This window comes from Dasypus novemcinctus, chromosome 2 (genome assembly GCF_030445035.2).
Source record: "Dasypus novemcinctus isolate mDasNov1 chromosome 2, mDasNov1.1.hap2, whole genome shotgun sequence".
Classification (NCBI taxonomy): Eukaryota; Metazoa; Chordata; class Mammalia; order Cingulata; family Dasypodidae; genus Dasypus; species Dasypus novemcinctus.
Window position 1 is genome coordinate 13,866,212 of NC_080674.1, and position 24,569 is coordinate 13,890,780.

Consider the following 24,569-nt stretch of genomic DNA (forward strand, 5'->3'; position numbering starts at 1 on the left):
GAATGGTAGAACCTTGGGATGACAGCAAGTTCATTGGAACTGGGAAGCCATTTTCTGTCTTTGTACTGAGTGGAGCATTTTTTTTTATTGACTTTGTAATAATATTACATTAAAAATATATATGTGAGGTCCCATTCAGCCCCACCCCCCACCCCCCCTCTCCCCCCCCCCCCAACAACACTCGTTCCCATCATCATGACACATCCATTGGATTTGGTAAGTACATCTTTGGGTACCTCTGCACCTCATAGTCAATGGTCCACATCATGGCCCATACTCTCCTCCATTCCATCCAGTGGGCCCTGTGAGGATTTACAATGTCCAGTGATTACCTCTGAAGCACCATCCAGGGCAGCTCCATGTCCCAAAGACGCCTCCACCTCTCATCTCTTCCTGCCTTTCCCCATACCCATCGTCCACCATGTCCACTTTTCCCAATCCAATGCCACCTCTTCTATGTGGACATTGGATTGGTTGTGTCCATTGCACCTCTATGTCAAGAGGAGGCTCAGATTACTGAGTGGAGCATTAAGTAATCAAAAGCGTTAACCTGTCTTTGAATAATTTAATTTCCTACAGACCAAGTCCTATTATAGCAAGCGCCTAATCTCTATATTATATAAAAGGTTTCCAAATCCCACAAAGCCAATGGCTCACAAATTTCAAATAGTTCTCAATATAGCACAATGTCAGTAAAACAAGAGAATCAATCTCCTCAAGGGATACATTGGTTAAACCAAAGAGCAGGAAGCAAAGCAGTCATTGAGTATTTCCTGGTTTGCTGGGATGTAACGATAGAGGCTACACAAATGAATAGTGCAATAATGGCATTAGAGACTTTGCTGAAGTTTGCTGATGACTGTGTTGGTTATCCAGCTAATTGCCATGGATTAGTTCTGTCTCATATATTCAACTTGAATAGGGTTTGTATAAGAACCTTTCATGTTTGTTGGTTTATTTTGGTGTTAATTCCATTGTGAACTGATAGATTTTTACAATACAGAATACAATAAAATGAATTACTAGTAAAATACAATGAAAAAATGAACACATAAATTTTAAGCATTACTTTTTAAAATATATTTTCAAAAGACAAAGCCCAATAAATAGCAGAAGATGTCACAGTGAAAAAAGAATTAAAATTCTATGTGCCTTATTTATTTAAAGTATGTACACGGGCAATTTTTGTCATTTTACAATCATACTTAATCAAAACTTGTGAGTGACATAATGATTTCCCCATAATAAACATGTATACACACCAATTGAATGATCACTGTGTATATAATATTTAATGGTTTTTAATGTGACAAATGAACTTGTTTCTCACTTTTTGACCTAAATATTTCAAGTTAGAGTGATTAAAAAGACTGTTTTCTAGAAATAATGTATATAAATCTCTTTTGGTTTTGTTTTAAAAATATTGATTCTAGAGAATTTGGTCTTATTGAAATATATTGGTGGGAAGTAGGGAGAGATTTCAAAGCAATTACAGCAAGCTCAGCCTATTCATATTTTAATTTTATTCAAATAAAGCAAGTGATTCTGCATTTTAAAAATTCATTTTTACTCCTGCATCAGCAGAGAGTTCCAAGAATGTATTCTATAAACTTTAGCTAAATTCAAATTATCTTTTGATGTAATAAATGGATTCTGGTTTGAACAAATAGATTCTGGTTTGATGAAAGCAAACGTATTCTTGTTTTTAAACAATTGACAAACTCACCATAAAATACCACACAGTGAAATGTGTGTGACTCCTCTAGAACTCATCTCATGAGGAAAGTCCAGTGACACCCCATCTGTCTAAAGTTTTTCAAGAAAATGAATGCACTGATCCTACATATATGGCTGTTCCAGGAATGTCGAATTTCATTCTTTTAGAGTTTCTACTTATCTTGTCTGCATGTAGCCCCCAGTACCCGTCCACTATGAGAAGCACTGATCCAGAAAGAGAACAAGGGACTGGCGAGAGTCCACACAACAGGATGGTGCAGAATAGGTGGGTGTTTTCTTGAAACACCTACCCTTGTATTTTCCATACTCCTCTCTTTTTCTCTATGCAAAGTATCTCTCCAACCTTCTCCTTTCAAATTCACCTCCTCTTCATATCACCCAACCAAAACTGTTTATTTTACTTGCATTAATATCTTAAAATGTAAATGTTTAATGAAAGGAAGCCCTCACTCAAGTAGTTCTGCAATCTTCCTTGTTTAGTATATTTTTCATTTCATTATATATTGAGCGCTTTTGAAGTGAGTGTTTCATCACAGCAGCACTACGGTGCAATACTGAAATTCCTGGAAAAGAGAAAGAGCTGGAATACTATCCATGACATTCAGAAACAAAGCCAAATGCCATGGCAAAAGGACTGGTGCTTCCATGACCTCACACTGACCAACACCCAGTGTATCCCTTTGGAGTTTTCTCTCTGGCTGTTGTTTGGATAATTTGGAGTGGTCAGGCCTGCTCTAGTGATGATGTGATTGGCCTAAATTAGCCTCGGCTTCAGAATTTAAGTTCATTGAAAAGGAATGCAAACTAAGTTTACACCACCCCTAATTATTCCTTTAGGATTCCTCATATTTTGGGGGGATCTACAAGTTAAACCTTTTTCTCCTTATTTTTGTATTGCAAAAATTGTTATTGCAGCATTTAAAAATCAGTCTGATTGTTTAATTGATTCTTAAACCTTGCTAACGCTAGTAAATTCTATGACTCATGTCCCACCAAAGTGTTTAATTTCTTTTGTCCCAAGGTTTAAAATGCAGTGTGAATTAGATATTTGCATTTATTTTCATGAACAGAATCCTGGGACAAATTAATGCATATCTATAAAGTGCAGATGGAACTCTTGACATCAAAAGGTTCTTAGAATGCCTTTCTGGAAGCAAATAAACCATGCTCGTTTTACATATTCTTTCCTAAGTGGCACTGAATAGAAAAATTACTTACATAAGTAGCATAATTTAATGTTTCTCTATTTATTGGGTATATTTTATTCTTTACAGAAACAATAATTTCATTATGCAAGTATATTTAAACTATTTTCAAGCATAAAAAGTTGATTTGATAAAAAGCTATTAATTTCAGATACTTAAAAGGGCAAGTATGTAGCTACTCAATTATAAAAGTGCATGATGTTTGTAACTGAAGCAATCAAAGAACGGATTCTTCTCTTTTCTGTATCAGCAAACCTCTTAATTCAATGTCCATATTAAGTACTCTATTTAGCCACCATTTTTTACCTCTAAAATACTGAGCAATATAGAACATCAAGACATTTCCATAATCCCATTGAATAGTGGTACAAAAAATCAAAAGGGCAAATTCATTGGTATTCAATATAAAATCTCTTCCAAGTTATAAATTTTTAATGTAGTACTTCAAATAAAACTGTTTATCCTTCTGCTTTCTTAAGTTTTCTACTTCTATTTGCCATTAGCCTTAGTTTTTTAAAATCATTTTTAGTGAGAGAAAAAAGAAAATTGTATGACAAAAAAAGTATTTATCCCAATTCCCTCTGAACTGCAAATGAAAAAAGTTACTGTAGACAAGCTAAGGCATTCCCAGTTGCAGAACCATTAACAAAATATGATGGGGTGGAAGAGTATGCCATAAAGGGGCATTCTGTTACGGGAGATACCAGTAAGCCAGCACAGTAGACACCAAATCTTCCACACAAGAATAAAAAAACTATAATAAAATAGAAATTCTATCCAGTAACTTGTTACTTTTTAATCTTTTTGAATACCATCAAATGATCCATTAATGAGCTAATTAATAACTGAGTGATTCACCAGAAATAATAACTTCAGGTCAAGTTAAATGGGCTGTTATTTTGTGAGTAACTTAGTGATAGACTGAAGACATTAGGGTAGGGAATGTTCACCCAAACACTGTCACTATGATAGGTACAAGAAGGCTTAATTTCTAAGTAGTAGTGGATGTAGAGCTATATCGCAAATCTATGACTCCTCTTTAGGTTCTTTTCCCCAATGTTTTGCTTTCTCTTTAAATGTCTGTTCTCCAACCAAATTGAAATGATAGTCAGTACAACTCAAGGTGACATAATTGTCACCACTACACTCAAACATGCTTTAGATGCAAGCAAGTAAAGAAGGAAAAGTATTCGTTTTTAAGCATTTACTCTGTGCAGATACTATACTTGGTACTCTATCACCTACTTTACATTAAAAACAAAATACACTGACCCTGTAAGTTATGTATACCCAATTTTGTTTATTACTGGGGAAAATGAGATTCAGTAAAATTAAGGTGCATTACCCAAGATTTTTAAAGTATTAAACATTCCACCTAGGATTCAATTTATGGTCTGAGTTACTTCAAAAACCAGTCAGCTTCCCAAATGGGTTCATATATTGATCAAGTTTTATACATTGATCTGGAATCTAAAAATTTCTTTCATGTCCTTCCTAAAGAAGAAAGTCTTTAGTCATAAGATGGAGCTAAAGTGTACTACAACCTGATTTCATTCCTTATCCCCAGTCCATGTGACGAAAGAGTCATCATTATAGGTATGTGTCTCAATCTGGAAGAAAAGTAGAAACAATTTACTCAAAAGCCCTAATCCAAGATATAACTGAAATGATGAAAATGGTTACATTACAACCCAGTATATTTGTCTAAATTGAGTCTGTAATAACTCTATACCACAGTGAATTCCTGGTATTATTGACACATGTACTTCATTATTCCCCAGTGTTTGATTAAGACATTGTTGAAGAAAAAATGATTACCATTATGTATTTAAAATGGAGAAAAACATATAGGCATTTGGGGCAATTGGCAACTCATCCATAGATATTACCTCTCATTGTGCTTAATGCAGGCTAGGGCAGACCCAAAGGAAACAATACTGGGATTGCCAGCTCCAATCAACCAAAGATTGATTCTCCTTTGAAATTGATTTTTTTTCCCAATCTCAAAAGATTCATTGGGTGATTTCAGTAGGTAAAAATGTGAAAATCCTAGGGTACATGGTTATCCTTCAGGTGGGTCAAATGGCTGACATTGTACATGACTTAGCTGACCTTATTTTCAAGTTCATGCAGAGAAAAATAATGTATTGACTACGAAGGATATTATTAGTTGGCTATAATAATCTCCTAGCTTTTCTATAATAGAAGATTGCAAGTTTCAAGATTGTTAGTGTTTTCTTCATATTTTTAATAAAATATTTTATTGACCAAATTTGAAGATTGAGAAGAATACAATTAAAGGTTATAAATTATGCAGAAAATGGAAGAAGTAAAAATCTGTAGGATATGACAAAAGTAGTGGAGGATCAAGCAAAGGAAATGCTACTTTGTTTAGAAAACCATTGACTTTAAATTTATTATCTCTTGCAATGGTATGAACTTGAAGTACAGTCAGTTTCTAGAAATACTGAAATAAATTTGAGAATAAGAGATCAATATTTAGAACAGAAATTGAGTGATGTTTTAGTTTTAGAGTCATACTTTTGATACAAAAAAACATATTTTGCTACATTGAGATCTTAATATTTTTACCAAAGTCAAATTTTGGGGAAAAATGGAAAATGAATCTTATCTAGCATCATATTATTAATGCATCTATTAAAATACATTGTTCATTAAACTGACAAAAGTAAAAATGCTGATAAGCAAACACCGAAGTAAATTTTAATTAGCCATCATAGTGTTTAAACTATTGTCTCAAATTTAGTATTGTTCTTGTTCTTAGAGAAAGATTTCTGTTTTAAAGCATCTGCAGTTCCAGGACTTGGGCTCTAAAGATGCTATCTTAGCTTGCAAATCTTCATTTTAGTTATTTATTTTACCATTTTTATCAAATTCTAGTTCATAAAATTGGAAGAGATATGCAATTTGTGTCAAAAATGAGCCATAAATATGAGGAATGTGTGTTATAAGAGAATGAATGCCATTAAAACAATCACGAAGGTAGGCCATTTTGTGGGAAATTTCCTATGATTTTTTACATTGCCACTACAAGTTAAGATAATATTAATTTTTATAAGCATATTGTGGCACTACTAAATTAAAGTCAAATGTGTTGGCCTTGCAGTTTTAAAGAGCATTGAAAATTAAGCTGGGGAAGGAACATGTCCTTTATATGATCAATTTTCTGCAGGCATAGGCAAAATCTATTGCTTGGCCTTCTATGGAATAATAATGACTTCCACACCAAGGCCAGCTCCACACTGGGATCTAGAGGTTGTATTGTTTTAAGTTTATTTTGAAGCTGGTTGTATTGAGGTATGGGCTGTTTCATCATATTTTATTTTCCCAACAGCATGTGCATTTACCCATTATTTATAAATAATTGTATGGTATTTTTACGATTCAGTTAGGTCCTATGTTTCTTGAATGAGAGGAAAAGGTTGAAATGGTTATAAAAAAATATAAAAAGGACTCTAAGCATAAAGTGCATTCATGATTAAATAAAAATAATCACACTAAAATCCAAACTTACTCACTCCAATTTAATCCAATTCAACCCAAAAAATTTCCAGTAATTCATTACTGAGATATTGTCCGAGGTCCTTTAGTTCAGAAGAATGAACTAACTACAAACCATATTCAGCCAAAAGGAAAATCTCTCTCAGGAAAAAACAAAACATCTAAAGACAGCTGCAAAAACCACCTTCCATTAAGAGTCTATACTATGTTAATTTTTAAAAGCTGTTTTCTCCTAGATTTACACTTGGAGAAGGAGAAGGAGGGATGGTGGAAGAGATTTCCATCTAGAGTGTTGCCTTCTAATTTATGGTTTAGATAAGTGTGTAAGAGCCAGGCCACCCTGGGTTTGCATTTCTGCTGACCACACACTAATTGAAAAGATAATACTGGAAATTATGGATCCATACACTGCTTTACTTTTTAGTAAGGATATTGTTCTTTGTTTTATAAGAAGTGGATTTACCTCAAATATGATGAAGCTTCAATTTCAGGGCCTTTATGTAATATCATATTTCACTTTGAATTTTTTTTTTTTCTTAAAAGAGGTCTGCAAAGTTGTTCAAGCCTCAGCTCCACAAAGACTGGTTCTGACCGGTGTTGGATTTTGTCATCTTCCTCATACTAAAGACCTATGGGAAGGTACATAAATATGTTCAAATGTTCATGGGGCATTGTCACAGTGGGTGAAGATTCACACAATAACCAAAAGTATATCAAATTCCCATTCTGGAGAGCTCTGCCACATTCTTTAATGGAATAGCAACAATCCCCCAGGTGCAGGGTAATGACTAGTGAAGGATGGTCCATTGATGCACCCTTGATACCAACAATTATGCTTATGAATCTTTGCTCTTGAAATTGCAACTTAAACTAGTATTGTAGGGGGCCTAAGAGTTATCTCCTAAGAGCCTCCATGTTGCTCAGACGTGGCCTCTCTCTAAGACAAACAGCATATAAATGCATTACCTTCCCCCCAGTGTGGGTCATGATTCCTGGGGATGAGCCTCCATGGCACTGAGGTTTTACTAACAAACATCAATTATCAATACAACTGGAAAAAGACCTTCAATAGAAGGGGGAAAAGGTAAGACAAATGAGTTTATATGCTTAAAAGACTTCAAAGTGAGTCAGGAGGTCATCCAGAAGAAACGCTTACACATGTCTCAACAGGATCTCATAGACTGCCATAGTAGATACTACCCCAAATAGTGGGGCTCCTAAGGGCTCCGGAGACACCCAGGTCCTATGGTCATGGTAGATGGCTCTGGAGTTTTGAGCCTCACAAGTAGACTCTACTTCAGAGTTTGTGCTCCTGAGTGTGTAAGGATTGGACTCAGATGTGACTTCTCTCCAAGCGCCTCTTCTGTCCCTTTTATTGAACCAAAAGTTGGTGCTGAAGTAGGTAAGTGTTCATTCAAGACACTTGAATCTTTGGGCTGTCCATATGCCAGCTGGGCCCTGAGCCTCAGCAGAGTTGCAACACCTACTCTCCACTTAATTGGACTCACCCAGGACAACTAACAAGGACGTGAGGCTGGACAACCACAATAACTGAGGAACCGAGGGAGTCTACAACTGCAAGCAAGAGAGTCCTATCCATTCCTGTATGGGATCGAGGTCCCTCTCGATTAGAGATGGAGTAAGCATCACCATCCCAGAATTCTCAGGATTGAGGAATAAAATATTGACTAGAGTGGACTTACTCATATTCTACTATCGACTTATTGGGATTCTAGCATTGGAAGAAATTATATCATTGATGTGGAGGCAGTGGCCACTAGAGGCAGGGAGAGGAAAAAAGAGGTATAATATGGAGACATTTTTGGGTCTTGGAATTGTCCTGAATGATATTGCAATGACAGTACAGGTCATTATATATCCTGCCATAACCTACAGAATTGAGTTGGAGAAAGTGTAAACTACAACGTAAACTATAATCCATGCTTAGTGGCAATGCTCCAAATGTGTTCATCAATTGCAATGTATGTACCACACTAATGAAAGAAGTTGTTAATAGGGGAAAGGATGGAAGTTGTGGGGAGTGGGGTATATAAGAATCCCTTATATATTTTTTTCATTTATTTTTTATTTTTTGTTTTTAATTTAACTTAATATTATTTTTAAAGAAGCTTTAGATTACATATAATTTACATAAAAAACATAGGGAATTCCCATGTACCAAATCCCTCTCCATCTCACACTTTTCTCCATTAACAACATCTTTCAGTGTGGTACATTTGTTACAATTGATGAACACATATTGAAGTATTGCAACTAACCATGGTCTACAGTTTACATTATGGTTTACACTTTGCCCTGCAAAATTTTATAGGTTTTTTACAAAATCTATAATGGCCTGTATCCATCATTGCAATGTCATGCAGAACAATTCCAATGTCCTATAAAAGCTGCATGTTACACCTATTCTCCTCTCGAAAGAGGAGAAAGACCCTCAGAACCTTTGGTGTCCACTGCCTTTATATCAATGTTACAAGTTCTTTCTTCCCCTTCTAGACTAATAATGTCTACTTTAGCTCATTGTTGCATTCCCGCCTTATGTTTGTTCATTCCTCAATCTTGAGGATTTGGGGATGGTAATACCTAATCTGTTTCTTTTTTTTTTGTACACGTCATCTATTAAAGTTAATAGATCACAAAGAACGTTAAGAGATTCCCATATACCCCACTCCCCACCCCGCCACCCCATCATTTTTGTAATTTGTATTTTTTGAAGATGTATACATCATAAAAAATGTTACATTAAAAAATGTACAGTTACAAGCATCAACTGAGGGGGTGCTGAGTTCCTACCCCTTTTTGTATAACACTTTGTGTAATCAAAGTATATTTTTCAAAAATAAAAAACATTTAAAAAAAGACTTATGGGAGAGCATATGCTTTCATAATTATACAGGGTTTATTAAGGACCCCTGCCCTGTAAGGATCAGGCTTGGTCATGTGACTTGGAGTGGCTATGAGTTCGATTTTGCATGTGGGATATAGAGTGACGCAAAGACCTGAAGAACAGTCATTTGAGGTGGTCATTAGTCCCATTCATCAAATATTCCCAGATGCCTTCTGGGAAAGTGGTAGAATTGCATATTCCTGTTCTCTTGGAGTCAGGCATGGAAAGAGGAGTAATTTTGTCCAGTTGTGTATGAGCAGAAATGGCCAGTGATATTGGCAGGTGGAAGCTTTGAGAGTCAGTGTGGGGTTTCCTGGGTTCTATTCTTTCCTATATCAATAATGCCAGATGGCATTCATTCTATCATCTAGGGCACAAATGGTCCTGTGTAGACTAGAGCACAGCTGACCATGCTTTCATTTCAGCAATTTAAACCTTTGATGCTGATTGTTATTCCAGCATAATCTAGACTATCCTAATAGATGCCTTTTGGTAGACATTGGTGTACATGACTCAAAAATTCTGGAGAGAAATCTGAAACTGGGGATTCACTGATATAAAAGCTGTTATTAAAAGCTATAGATGTGGAAATTATTGCTTGGGAACAGTGTAAAAAGCAAGAATAGAAGAAGGACTTTATCCCATTGCCAGGAAATACAAACATTTATATGAAGAGGCAGAAAGATAAACCTGGAAAGAAGCTGTTAGCAAGAAAGAAGGGGCATTAAGAAATAATGGTATTAAGGAATCCAATGGTAGCATGTCGGTAGAGTAATAAAGTGAAAAATTAAAGTAATTGTTGAATTAATAGATATTTGGTGAATGACTTCAGTAGAGTGATGGGTATAGGTACTAGCCTAATCCTCATAGGTTAAGAAGTGAACAAACAGAGAAATGAAGATTTTTTTTCCAACTACTCTTGGCTGGAAGAAGAACTATGTAGTAATAATTGCCATGAAATACTAAGTTAAGGTTTTTTTGAGATAGAAAAGCTTATGTGGTTGTTGGAGTCATATGTACCCCAGAAAAAAAAACGTTTTTATCTTAATCCATTCCTCTGGGTGTAAATCCATTGTAAGCAGGACCTTTGATGGGGTTACTTCAGTTAGGGTGTAGCGCAAGATAGGTCTTAATCCCAAAATTGGAGACCTTAGTAAGCAGAATGAAACTCAGACAGCTAGAGAGAAAAAGCCATGGGAAGGAATAGGGTGAAATTCAAGAAAACATGGAAGAGAAGAGAGAATAGAAGAGGCCACCATGTGAATTGCTATATGACAGAGAAGCCAAGAAACTAGGATTGTCAGCAACCAGCCCAGGAACGTCAGTTTGGAAAGAAGCCATCGCCTTGATGACACCTTGATATGGGCTTACTTTTTCCAGCTTCATTCCACTGTGGTCAGAGAAAGTGCTTTGTATAATTTTGATCTTTCTAAATTCATTCAGACTTGTTCTATGATGTAACATATGGTCTATCCTGGAGAACAGTCCATGCGCGCTTGAAAAGAATGTATATCCTGCTGTTTTGGAGTACAATGTTCTGTATATGTTTGTTAGGTCTAGTTCATTTATCATATTATTCAAGATTGCTCTTTCTTTATTGATCCTCTGTCTAGATGTTTTTTCTGCTGCTGAGAGTGGTATATTGAAGTCCCCCACTATTATTTTAGAGGCATCTATTTCTCCCCTCATGTTGTCAGTGTTTGCCTTATGTATTTTGGTATACCAGGTTAGGTGCATAAATATTTATTGTTCTTTATTTTTTGTAGATTGCCCTTTTTATTAAAATAAAATAAAATAAAAATTTATATTAAATTCTTTGTCTCTTACAAAATTTTTCATTTATTGTTTATTTGTCCAATATTAGTACAGCTACCCCAGTTCTTCTTTGGTTACTGCTTGTGTGATCATTTTACAACCTTTCTCTTGCATCCTTGGGTCTAAGGTGAGTCTCTTGTAGACAGCATATAGATGGATCATACTTTTTATCCACTCTACCAATCTATGTATCTTATTTGGGAAGTTTAATCCATTAACATTCAGTGTTATTTCTATAAAGGCAGTACTTCAAACATTTTATATTTAGGCTTTTATATGTCATATATTATTTTTTTCTCTTTTTACTCTTTTAGTTACTCTTACTAAAGATCTTTTCTACATTCTCCTCCAAACTGCTCTCTCCTGTCCTTTCCTTTCAGCTTGCTGAATTCCCTTTACTTTTTCTTGTAGGGCAGAAGTCTTTTTGACAGATTCGCTCAATTTCTGTTCATCTGTGAATATTTTCACCTTTCCCTCACTTTTGAAGGACAATTTTGCTGGATTCAGAATTCTTGTCTGGCAGTTTTTCTCTTTCATTACCTTAATATGTCATACCACTGCCTTGTTGCCTCCATGGTATCAGATGAGAAATCAGCACTTAATCTTATGGAGCCTCCCTTGTATGTAATGGACTGCTTTTCACTTGCTACTTTCAGAATTCTCTCTCTTGGGCATTTGACAATCTGATTAGTAGGTTTCTCAAAGTAGTTCATTTAGGATTTATTCTGTTTGGATTACACTGTGTTTCCTGGACATGTACATCCATGTCCTTCACAAGAATTGGGAAATTTTCAGCCATTATTTCCTCAAACACTACTTCCACCCTCTCCCTCTGGGACACCCATAATGCATAGATTTGTGTGTTCCGTGCTGTCATTCAGTTCTCAGAGGCTCTGTTCAATTTTTTCCCCATTTTTTCCTCTATCTGTTCTATCTGATCTTCAGAGATCTGATCTTCTAATTTACTAATTCTTTCTTATCCTGTTCAAATCTGCTGTTGTGTGATTCTAGTGTATTTTAGTTTATTCTATTGTGCCTTTCACTACTATAAAGTCTTTTATTTTTCTCTGTATGTTTATAGTTTCTTCTCTATGCTCACCCAGTGTCTCCTTAATATTCCTTATCTCTTCCTTCATCTCCTTGAATTGATTTAGGACATTTGTGTGCATCTTTGATTAGTTGTTCCAAATTCTATGTTTCCACCAAATTTTAATTTATTCCTTTTACTAAGGTGTATCTTCCTGTTTCTTAGTATTCCTTATAATTTTTTGCAGACATCTAGGCATCTGTTTATCTTGAAGAGTTTACTCTGTTGGTCCGTTTCTCTAACTTTCCTAGGGTTTTACTGTTGATTGCCATCATATTGAGGCCCTTCTTTGAAATTTGTTTCAGTTTATTCTAAATCTTTAGAATTGCCAGATTTGGACTTAATTTTACCCTCAGAGTCATGAGCTAATAAATTTTCATCACTTAAGCTGGCCCATTGCATGGTATTTGCTTGAGAAGCCAAAGGAAAATAAGACAGCCTGGAACACATTTACATTATAGGGCAAAGGCCCGCTAAGACAGGAGATCATTGTTTTGAGGGGAAATTATAGGTGTTATCTCTTTGTAGGCAAAAAGCAAAACAAAGAATTAAGCTCCAAAGTTAAAGTACCTCAAAGATTATTATTCATTGTCTTTTCTCATGGATTATCTTCCTGCAAACTCATTCAGATTCTTCCAATTGAAAAACTGAATGATCATTTCAATTTTCATATTTAAATTTTCAGTGATCCAATCTCCTCTTCTGCCTTTTCTGTTATTTAAAAGTCAGCTTTATTGAAGTATGATTTACATTTTAAAAATTCCCTAATTTTATTATACAATTTATTGAGTTTAGATGAATACATATAGTTGTGTAACCATGTTATAGTTGCATAATGAGAGCATTTTCATTAATCAAAAAGTTTCTTCATGCCTTTTGCAGTCAATCTCCTCTCTCCAATAACTGATCTACATTTTACCCCTATTAGTTTTCATTTAAGAGAATTTCATATAAATAAAATCATAGTGGTAATAGTCCAGCTTCTTTCACTTAACACAACAGTTTGGAGCTTCTCCCATGGTGTTGTTTTATCAGTCGTGTATGCTATTTTTATTTTTGAGTAGTTTTGCCTTGAATTAATGTTACAATTTGCTTATTCATTCACCAGTTGAAGAACATTTGGCTTATTTCCAGTTTCTGGCTATTGCTAATAAATCTGCTATTAACATTCAAATACCAAGCCTTTATATGGACATACATTTTTTATTTTTCTTGAATAAATATCTAGTAGTGGAATTGCTGGGTCACATAGTAAGTATACAATTTGTAAAAGCCAAACTATTTTTCCAGATGGTTGTGCCATTTTTCACTCATGCCAGTAATTTAATTAATGAAAACTCCAGTTGTTTCACTTCCTCGTCAACACTTGATTTTTTCAGCCTGTAATTTCAGCCATTCCAGTGGGTATGTAATAGTTTATCACTGTAGTTTCAATTTGCATTTCCCTAATGATTAATTATATTGAACATCTTCCCACATGCTTATTATCTATTTCCGTATCTTCTTAACAAAAGTGTCTGTGAAATCTTTTGCCCTTTTTTTATCAGAATATTTGCATTTTTATTATGGATACTTAAGAGTTTTAATATATTCTTTTATATATTCTGGATATACGTTTTGCAAACATTTTATCCCAGTGTGCAGCTTGATTTTTCATTTCCTTAACAGTCAATTTTGTTGTTGATCACAATGTAATCCTTAGAGTTTTAAAAATTCATATTTTGTAATTATTATAGATGCAGAAGAATTTGCAAAAATAGCACACAGAAGTGTCATGTGTCCTTCACTCAAATTCTACCTCCTTTTCCCAATTATTAGCATTTTACATAGAGTACCTTATCAAAACCAGAAGTTGACATTTGTACCATAACATTAACTAGAGATCTTATTCAAATTTTATGTACTAATTTATGGTGGTATGTGTATTTATATATTTCTTTACAATTTTATCACATGTACAAATTTGCATAACCACTATCAAAATCAAGTTACAGTACTCATTCATCTCTATAAGTGAGTTCCTTCATGCTACCCATCCATAGCAACAACTCCCCAACTCTGACAACAGTGACCTTCAAAATGAAAGAGTTCTAATTTTTGAAAAGTCTAACTCATCAGTCATTTTTCAGTCCATGCTTCTTGTTTTGAATTTAGAAATCATTGACAAACCCAAGATTTCTAAAAATTTCTTCTAGTTTCTCTTGTATAAGATTTTAACCTATCACCCTTATGTTTATGTCTATGATTTATTTTGAGTTAAATTTTTATGTGGCATAGATGAAGGTCAACCTTCCTTTTTTGCATCTGAATATCCAGTAGTACAACATTCACTTGTTGGAAAAAGTATCATTTTTCCATTGAGCTGTCTTGGCACCTGTGTTAAAATCAACTGAGCACATATATGTGGGTCTTATGATTATCTTTAAGCCAAAGTCACACTGTCTTGATTACTTAAATAATTTTGCTTTTCAGTGAATTCAATTTCTATGTACTCCATCTCCAGTTCCAAGTTTTCTCAGGTTTGGAATAAATGATACTTAATTCAAAAATTAAGAATGATTTTTTTATGACAACAGTATCACATTGTTATACTATAACATATTTTATCATTACTCATTAAAATACTTGAACACTTGCCTTTACAGTAAGACTTGAAATTAGGTAGTACAAACAGTCAAGTTTCTTTTCTCTTTCAACATTGATTTTATTCACCTAATTGCTTTAAATTAACATATAAAATTTGGAGTCAGTCTGTCAATTTCTAGAAAGTGTACTGGGGGTTTTGATTGGATTACTTTGGGCCTATAGTTCAATTTTGGGGTTCTGATATCTTATTTTGAGTTTTTGAAGCAGTAGCATGACATATATTTCTATATAATTACAATTTTCTTAATTTCCCCCAGAATTATTTAGAAACTTTCTCTAGAGGACTTGAACATATTTTGTTAAATTTTTCCTTAAGTGTTTTATTCTTAAAATATTTAATACTTTCAAATATTTAATACTTAGAGGTATTTTATTTATGCTATTGAAAAAAAGTATATTTTCTAAGGTTTCAATTTCACATATGTGTGTAGAATTTTCTTTTGCTTCAGACATTTTGAAATAGTTTCTTCTCCTCTGTAATGAATTGAATAATGTCCCCCCAAAATTCATGTCACCTAAAACCTCATAATGTGGTCTAATTTGGAATAAGGGTCTTTGTCGATATAATTAAGCCAGGGATAGTGAGATGAGATCACTCTGGATTAGAGTGGGCCCTAAATCCAATGATGAGTGTCTTATAAGAGAAAAAAAAATAAGACAGGGTCAGAGGACCATGTAAAAGATTGGAGTTACGCAGCTATAAAGTAAGCAAAGCCAAGAATTGCCAGCAACCCCTAAAACCTAGGAAAGAAGGATAGAACAGGTACTTCCTCAGAGCCTCCAGAAGGTACCAACCCTGCTGACAGCTTGATTTTGGATTTCTGGCCTCCAAAACTGTGAGGGAGTAAATTTCTATTTTTTTCAAGCCATCAAGTCTGTGGTAATTTATTACGGCACTGCTAGAAAACTTAAACCTCATGTAACCATGGCTGTGATTTCCTAATGAAGGCAAAAATGCTAGATTGCAGAGAAATGAGAGAGTGACAAAGCCTCTTTATTAGTCTGAATAAAAAGATTACTATGAGGACAGGATGGAAAAATAGCAGCCATATAATAAAATGCCTCCAAATCACCTCTGTCAAACACATGAGGAGGATTTTTATAAACTCAAAATTTCCTCTCATTCTGAAGATATTTAATGACTTGACATATTCTTCAGGATTCTCACTACTTTCCACAGTGACTCTAGAATAACTTTTGCATCTCAGTGAATTGAATTTCCATGTACCCCTTCTCTGTTTCCAAGTTTTCTCAGGTTGGGAACAAATGATACTTAATTCAAAAATCAAGAGTGTGTTTTGTGACATCAGTACCACATTGTTAGAACATATTTTATCAGTGCTTATTAAAATGATTGAACACTTGTCTGCTGAATACAATTAAAAATCACTCAGGCTGTTTTGGAAGCTATGAGACAAAGGTAAAAGTAGGTTTTGATAAAATTACTATTTTTATTAGGAGGTAAAAGTTAATATTATTAAATTATTATTAAAAGTTAATATTAACCCTAACTTTCAATTATCCTATTGCTGGATTTCCACTTCTGCCTTCTGTGGAACCAGAGCAAAATAAGTTTTTGGCTCTGACTGACAAACATTATTACCCATAAACCACACAAATCAAATGCAGGCAGGAATTTAAGTAGTTATTTCCAGGCTACCAGCTACTGGTGCAAAGTAATTTAAAAAAAACAAAATAAAAACAGTTATTCTCTACTTCTGTACTACAGCTCCTTCAAAATCTCTCTTCTATAGGGGTGTCCCCCGCGTAGGGGAGCCCCACGTGCAAGGAGTGCACCCCGTAAGGAGAGCTGCCCAGCGCGAAAGAAAGTGCAGCCCACCCAGGAATGGCGCTGCACACACCGAGAGCTGACGCAACAAAAAGAAACACAGATTCCTGTGCCGCTGACAACAACAGAAGTGGATAAAGACGCAGCAAATAGACATAGTGAACAGACAACCAGGGCAGGGGGGAAAGGGGAGAGAAATAAAATAAATAAACAAATCTTAAAAAAAAAAATTCTCTCTTCTATACCCCGCCCCCCCAAAAAAAGCAGCCAAACAGGAAATTATGTGTATTGGGTGGGGAGGAATGGAGCTGCCATTTTTGGAAAGGGGAGATTCCCCAGGTTTTCTAGCAACTGTGATTTTCCACCAATTCCTGTTGGTACCATGCTTCCAGGTTGCTATGGCAACTCGCCTTGGTTGAATGCCCTGAAGTTGTGCAGAAGTCTTATGCCACTCAGAGAATTTATACTTTACTGCTACTGCTGCTAAGATGACTATCATTGACAGGGGTGACAATACACAGTGCACAAGACTCGCCTATCCTTAATGGTCACAAAACAGAAACCTTGAGAAGTTCCAGAAGCCCTGTATCCTGGGCTCAGCTATGTTCTTATATTTGTCCAGCAAATATTTTCTAAATAGTAAGACTGTTTTGGGGACTAAGACTCTAACAGTGATTAAAAGATTTCAAGTCCCTGATCTCAAGTGGGTACATTAAGGGTAGTTTTGTGAAAGCAGAAAATTAAATTACAGTCAAAAACACATTGAATAAACATACGGATTAGGATGATATTATGTAGAGAAAGATCTGGCTGGTGGAGAAAGTGAGGGATAGGAAAAGGAGGAAGTTTGTGAACTGAGATCTCAGTGATTAGGAGTAAGCCACGCAAAGATACAGTTGTAAAGAAGCCCAGGTGAAGTAAATAGAGCAAGTGCCAAGGCCTTCAGAAGGGGCTTAACGAGGTTGGCCTTGCAGGTGGGGGGTTGGAGTTTTTTCTAAGTACAACTGGAAACCATGGAAGGGCTTTGTTAGTGATTGAATCATTTCCCCACACAGGAAAAAAGATATGTTTGAGTTCTAATCCCTGGTACTGTACAAGTGACACTCTTTGGAAATAAGATCTTTAAAGCTGTGATTATTCAAAATGAGGCCAAACTGGTGGACCTTAATCCAATATGACTGGTTTCCTTATAAGAAAAGGAAATTGAACACAGACAGCTGCATAAGAGAGGCCAAGGTCGAGCTTTGCTATGGATTACTGGAAGCCACTGGTATCCTGCAGATTTTAAAGGGAGCATATTCTTGTTGACACCTTGATTTTGGATTTCTGGCTTATAAAACAACCAGACAATAAATTCCTGTTATTTGAAGTCACCCAGTTCTTGTACATTGTTAAAGCAGCCCTAGGAAAATTAGGCTAGTTTAATAAGGGAATGCCATGATCCCATTTAAGGTTGTAATTGATCACTCTGGCTGCCTTAGGGAAGACAGACTGTAAGGGGTCAGGAAAGAGAAAAAAAATAATGAGTAATTTAAAAAACATCAAGAGGCCCTTATAGGAGAAAGCAATATGATTCGAATGAGGTAGTATAAGGAGAGAAAATGTCTAGACCAGAAATTTCTTTGCAGGTAGAATCAACAAGACTTGGTAGATTTGATGGAGACAAGTGAAGAAAAGAGGAGAATCCAGGACAACACAAATTGGCTTGAACATTTGTATCAGTACTTGAGAGCAAATGGCCTCAGCTGCTGCTCCTGCATGTCTCATGCAAATCTCAACAGCATTGTTACACAATTCTCCAGCGGTCTCTCACAGTTCTGCATGTCTCACATCTCATCTGCAGAACATTGACTATATTTGTTTTTGAGTGTCCTTTCAAATGTGTTTGTATAACAAAGAGGCTTGGAAGATATGAAGCGTCCTTCAGGAACAAAGAGCAGGTCTGTTTATCATCCAGAACAATGGAGATAATGTCTCCTTAAAGGCAGAGCTCCAGCAGGCTTGCCTGCCACTATAAACAAGCAGATTCTTTTTTTTTTTTTTTTTTTTAAAGATTTATTTTTATTTATTTAATTCCCCTCCCCTCCCCCGGTTGTCTGTTCTCTGTGTCTGTTTGCTGCGTCTTGTTTCTTTGTCCGCTTCTGTTGTCGTCAGCAGCACAGGAAGTGTGGGCAGCACCATTCCTGGGCAGGCTGCTCCCTCCTTCGCGCTGGGCGGCTCTTCTTATGGGTGCACTCCTTGCGCGTGGGGCTCCCCTACGCGGGGGACACCCCTGTGTGGCACGGCACTCCTTGCGCGCATCAGCACTGCGCATGGGCCAGCTCCACGCGGGTCAAGGAGGCCCGGGGCTTGAACCGCGGGCCTCCCATGTGGTAGACGGACGCCCTAACCACTGGGCCAAAGTCCGTTTCCCAACAAGCAGATTCTTTAAGTTCAGGTCTCCTTTATAATTCAACCCACAGCATGGCCTCCTTCACCCTCTGGAAATCAGGGCTAAGGGAACTGGCACAAATGCTATGCCCTGGATATTCCTTTTGCCTTGAGTAATTAACCATCTTATGTTTCTGACCCAGTAGTTTCATGTCCTCTGCTAGTATACATGAAATTATGGCAGACTAACTTGTTTTCTCAGGCCCTGCGCAGTTCATGATACTGATCATTAAAAAAGTCTCAAGAAGATATTTTTTTCCTAATCCTGTGTCAGACCTTTGCATTTTTCTAATGGTTTCTTTCCTTATTCTTACATGGTCTTCAGAAGCTTCAGTGACCAAGCCATGACAACATCTTGCTTATCAAGTTGAGGAAAGGTTCATTTTTCCAATTTATTTTTACTCCACTTCCAGCCTGGGATGTCCTGAAAATCAGCTACCTTCCTTTTCCTTTAAGGAGTAAAGTTCCTATATATCCCTGCTCCGTACCCTTTTCCCCATCCATTATCTTTCTGTCCCTTCCTAAAGAGAATGTGTGTGTTGCCAGGTACTATAATTGATGTCTAAAGCTTTAGAATTAGAGTGTGTGGGTTGAATATAAGTAGTCATATGAACTTGGAAAAGACATTTCACTTCATTACACCTCTGTGTCATATCCTGCGAATATTGCCTTATCATATTGTAGAGAAAAGTAAATGAAAATAGTCATGGAATGCCCTAAGAAAGCACACAGTAAACATTATCTATAAAAAATACCGTGTCTAGACTAATGAGTATATGACATAGGAAGAGCTTTCAGGATTGGAAGTTTGATTCACAAAAATAAATAAAAAGTTTTTTATTAAGCTAGAAAGACTTATTTGTAACATTGCTTATCTAATGAGGTACCTTAATTTTTTTCCTTTCTATAATTATAGAGCTGGGAATGTTTCCTAATTAAACACAACACATGTGCCTCTGACTGTAACAAGGAATCTTGATGATCTAGATGCTAAAGAGACAGAAAGTAACAGAACTTGTTAAATGAATTAAATTATCATCAGCTGGATAAAAGCATATATTAAAGAAGTAGAAAACAATAATTATTTGGTGGGTAGATGGGAGGAGCTTGAAAGAAGTTTAAGATTGGAAAGGATGAGGGAGAATGGAAGAGAGATTAAGATAGAATAAAACCAAGGTCAGTTTTACTTTATCTGAGTCCAGTATAAATTTGAGGCAATTATCTGCTGGTACCACCTTGCTGGGGTAATTGAATGAACTGCCCAAGAGCTCTTGAAAGGAATCATTAGATACTCAATGGTGCTTAAAATGAATGCCTTGCCACTTAAGATAATTGCTATATTCATGATCACATATTCCTTTCAAGAGCTATGGAGGTGCCGTTAGCCAATCAGGAACAAAGATGAGAGTCTAGATGAAAAGGGAAGTGAGGAAGGTTTCTTAAATTGACTTGACTATTTTAGCATGTTGGACTCTCCCACTTTTCAGCGAAACGGTTTGTGGCTTTTAACCTCAGTATAAATATTCAATGCCACTGGTTGTTTTACTTTCAACATATTTGAATCTATCATGGAAACAGATGCAAAAATGAGGAAACTGTACATATATATATTTATAAAGGAAAAGGAAGATTCTATATCCTGCTTCAAGCTGATGTGTGTCAGGAATATTAGGAAAGCCTCTAGAAAGGCAAACCAGGGCAAGATACCAAGCAAAGTTTTCTAGATGTACATTCCATGACATTTTAACAAAGTTCACTTTGATAGTTTTTTAACCTTCCTGAATTAAGCATGACTCATTCTTGCGTCTGACCAAATTACAAAAAGTAGGTCATATATTTTGATGAGCCTCTTGGGAAGAGTTAATAAATTTCCATTTAATAGTCCCATTAAATGCAATCTTTTTTCATTGCTATATTTCATTTCTTAAGTTGAAGTAAGTGCATGTCTTAATTAGCCCCAAACTACAACCTTGAGTCCTTTTATCTGGTCATAGATTATAAAACCTGTGATGGGTAGAATTTTAAGATAGTTCCTATGACCACCACCTGGTGTTACTCCTGTGATTGTGTTACATTACAAGGTAAAGGGCAATTATCCAGGTGGGCTTAATCTAATTGCATGGACACTTTAAAAGCAGAGATTCTTCAACTGAGAACAGAAGGAGACTTCAGAGTGATAGCAAGCATGAGATAGATTTGAAACACTGTTGTAGGCTTTGAAGATGGAGGCAACCTTGTACAGGGACTGGTTAGGGCCCCCAAGCAGGTGAGAACAACCCCCAGTCAACAGTCAGTAGGGAAAAAGGGACTTCAGTAAAACAACTCCAGTGAAAAAAATTCTACCAACAACCTAACATCATACTCAATGGTATAAGACAAAAAGTTTGGGAGGAAATTTTTGCCCGTAACCTTCAGATAAAACATCAACCTAGCTGACTTCTTAATTTTCTAGGCTAGTAAGACTCTAAGCAAAGAATCTATCTGAGGATACCCAGACTTCTGAGATAATAAATGTGTTGTTTTAAGATGGTAAATCCACGGTAATATGTTACACAGCAATAGAAAGTTAATACAGAACCAGAAGCCTAAATTATGATCATCTCCAATAATACAAGATAGACAAATTATTTCTTCTGATGTGTTATAAAATGGATATTTTTTTAAAGAGAAAACTTCCTGTCAAATTTATTGGCCCTTTTTCCTTTCTGCTGTTCCTCTAAATTTATCTCAAATTTTTCTGTTATGCTGTCAACAGTTTTCTTTCTTTTTTCTTTTTATCAGCAAGTACCATTTGATAGTGAGCATCTTAGGAAATATACCTTATTGAATAATGAAGACAGAATTTCCAACAATACTATTAATATAAAGCATTGCTACTCTTAGCTTCTAAAACTTGCTAGAAAAGTTTGCTAGAATCAAGTCTCTGATTTATTTGACAATAAAGCAGGGAACTGTTCCAAACACATGAAAGCCCATGGGTTCCTGAGTTAGTATGCCTGATTTCAAATCCTGGCTCACCTGTTACTTACTCTGTGAACTTGAGCAAGTTTCTTAAACCTGATGATGCATTTTCTCATCTTTAAAACAGGAAAACAGTATCTATCACATGGAAGATATTAAGATGTATATTTTAGGTACTTCTAGAATATGGTAAATACTCAAAAATTTTAAAATTTTCATTTTCACAGAGAGGGCAAGGCTAATGGCAACTCAAATACAATAGACTTGATTCTAGGAAAATTCTGCCACTCTCAAAACCAGTCTTTGTCTCTTGTTTCCCCTGTGTTTGAGGGTGACTTCTATCATTTTTCAAGTTACTCAGACTTAAAGCCTCAGAAAGACAAAAGCCTCAGAAAAGACAAAAAGAGAGGCAAAAGTTTTGAAGTTGAAAATCTTCTGATCTCTGGTGTAGGAAATTGTCCAGAAATAGGAAGAGGAAACCTATTTCTCAGAGAAGATCTGGGCCATCATGAGATCCAGAGTGGTGCTTTGCAAGATGGCACCTTGGCTGGGCAACTACATTTCCCATATTTCCCTCTTCTAGATGTTTCCTTTAAGGGCACACCATAAGAGGTTCTGGTGCAAAAGTGAAAGTAAAGTAGCAGCCTTTCTGTAACTCATACAGGTTGTCACTGACTGTCTGACATCACTGATGTGAGGCACAGTTGGGCCTGCAACACTTCCATCATCCTTGGAATCCTTTTTTGGCTTCTCCAACTTTGGCACCAAGTGTTTCTGTTCAGCTTTATGAAAAAGGACCCCAGCCCCTACAGGATACCCATTCCATTAAGGTCAGAGGCCATTGAGAAACAAAACAAAACCAAACACCTGACACTAGTTTTGGGCTATCATCATGGGCTCCAGCTCATGCTGTTTGGTGCCCCCTTGTTCTTGCTCCCCCACCTTGGCTCCCTTTTCCCTGCCTGATTGTCTGTCAAGGCCTAGCATCAGGCTCAGAGAAAACCCATTGTGCAAAGGCTGTTTAATCACTTCCCACAAGCCACAGTCATGCTGCAGAAAGGAGGGGAATTGACTCTCCAGCATGAGACTGAATGGAAAGAAACATGAAAATAGCACACAAAAAAATGAAAGGATTTATCTGAACTAGCATCTGGGAAAGAAGTTTATTTCCCTGCACATGGATTTCAGGAGGGAGTAAGAAAAAGAAAGGGAGAAGAAAGGTTGACACCTTATCCTGGATGTGGGTGTGCAGAAGGCTTGGTAAGTTGGGAAATGTGACATGATGGTTCAAAACTGTATGGACCCCAGAAAAGTATCTTCTTAAAGTTAATCCATTCCTGTGGGTGTGGACCCATTTTAAGTAGGATCTTTTGGCAAGTAGGATCTAAAGATGTGACCCACCTCATTCAGGATAGGTCTTAATCCTCTTACTGGAGTCCTTTATAAACAGGAAAAAGTCACAGACATAGAGAAAAAAAAAGCCTCAGGAAAGGAGAGTACTGGAGGTGGAAGCTGGAATCAATGGGGCCCAGAAGCACAGAAAGAGGCACTCAAGAGGCTAGGACCACCAAGCAGCATGAAGCTGAAGAGCTGAGAGGAAAGGGGAGAGACAAGCAAATTGGCCTTTTGTCTTGCCATGTGGCTGATCGCTCATTGCTGCAACTTAATAAGACAGCATCTCTTGATGATGCCTTGATTTGGGCATTTCCATGGCCTCAATAGTGTAAGCTTTTAACCTAATAAATTCCCATTATAAAAGCCAACCGTTTTCTGGTATATTGTTTTGGCAGCCTATAACAAACTAAAACAGATGGTTTCTCCATTGCTCATATCTTAGATAGAGCACAGCACAGCGACTGCTTAAATAAAGGTAAAAAATATATGAACCTTTTAGGGAAATGGATAGTCAACAATAGCAACAGAACTGACATCCATATATAGATTGGCACTGTTTAAGCAAACTCAGAATCAGGAGGTCAGATGGGACATGGATGATAGGAACAGATTTTGAGGTACCTCAGGGATCACACTCACCTCCTCCTTAATCAAGATGAAGGGATGGAAGTGGGATTCCATTTCAGCTAGCCACTTGGCACTATGGACCTTCCATCTAGCAGACACATCTTCTCCTTTTTGAGAAGGATGTGATCCTAATTTAACTCTCTTTCTCTTCTACTTAGAAATTCTAAGCTCAAGGTAATGGCTAACAGTGGAGTGTATCCCAAACTAGCTGACTGCTAAGTAACTCAGAGAGACACTCTTCAACAACCAAAATCAAACAGGCCATGCCAGAGGCTTTGCTCTAGAAGAGAAAGAGAAAATGAGTATCAACAGGAGGAGGACGTTCAAAGTTGAAAGGAAAAACTGTAAAAACCTTAGTAGTGACCTATAAGCATAGTTGAGGAAAAAAAGAAAAACAACAGATCATGTTTTAGATCACAAAGCTTCTGTCTGGAAGTGATATAAATCACT

General features: G+C 36.3%; 1 long non-coding RNA gene across 1 annotated transcript in view; it reads right to left on the reverse strand.

The window, feature by feature from the left end:
* Window positions 1–4,367: 4,367 nt before the first annotated feature.
* The window catches only part of LOC131280047 (uncharacterized), a 31,651-nt gene continuing 11,449 nt past the window's right edge, over window positions 4,368–24,569 (reverse strand). Inside the window, exons 2-3 of the long non-coding RNA XR_009187610.2 lie at window positions 6,928–7,093; window positions 4,368–4,552 (exon numbers count right to left, since the gene is read on the reverse strand). This is a non-coding gene — a long non-coding RNA (uncharacterized lncRNA). The remainder of the gene's footprint in view (window positions 4,553–6,927; window positions 7,094–24,569) is intronic.